Below are 936 nucleotides of genomic sequence, written 5' to 3' on the forward strand. Positions count from 1 at the left end.
AGTGGATCACAAAAATAATTGTATACATATAATTGATATTATAGGCGTGTTAAATCAACTTCTATTGCTGGCAATGTTGTAAATATAAAAAGATATAATGCTCAAGATAAATTTTTTCATAACTAAATTCCTTTTTTTTATATGTTTTTCTTTTATAATGTTTCAAGTTACATCACAGTGTAACTCCATACATGTGCAAAATGAACGTATAAATCATACAAAAATATCAAATGATCGTCGATAGGTCTGAAAAATGAATCTTTTCCTTTTTTATACGAAAACGCACATTTTTTATTATTTTATCATAGAACGATGCCAGATGAATCTAATTCTAATATATCAATATGCTTCGATTCATGTTACAACGCCACCGAATCTAGAAAATTTTATGCAATCATATATTTCATATGAAAATATATGTTTTAATTTATTTATTTAGATAAATTGGTACATTTTATATGGAGATAGAAAAAAATATGCGGACGAAAGAAATAAAATAAACGATAAAGCAGTTCAGAATATTTTTTTCTAAAAAACAAAATCAAACTTTGTATTTTCGGTAGATCCTTAAACTATTTAAAATGCGCCTTTAAAATAATATTCTTGTGTAAATTGTTATATTTTTTGTTTATTTAAGCAGATAAATATTTTTTTTTACAATCGAAATGACATTATACCGTAAATAAACAATTTTGAGCAAATAATTTTATATTCAGTTTCTTTTTACAATTTTAAAAATAGTCAAGAAGTTACTCAATAATCGAACTTTTTTGTTACTAGAGTTTATTTTCTATTTTATTGCTCATACTTATTATAATCTGCTAAAATTTTAAAGATTTATTTTAGAATCATAAAGGTGTTTACATAGTATAGTTATATAAAAATGGCTTATATAGCTCATAATAGAGTATATATAGGTCTTGAATATACAATTTA

The sequence above is a fragment of the Rhyacophila brunnea genome, unplaced genomic scaffold (genome assembly GCF_057557595.1).
Source record: "Rhyacophila brunnea isolate RB1 unplaced genomic scaffold, BYU_Rbru_1.0 scaffold_113, whole genome shotgun sequence".
NCBI lineage: Eukaryota > Metazoa > Arthropoda > Insecta > Trichoptera > Rhyacophilidae > Rhyacophila > Rhyacophila brunnea.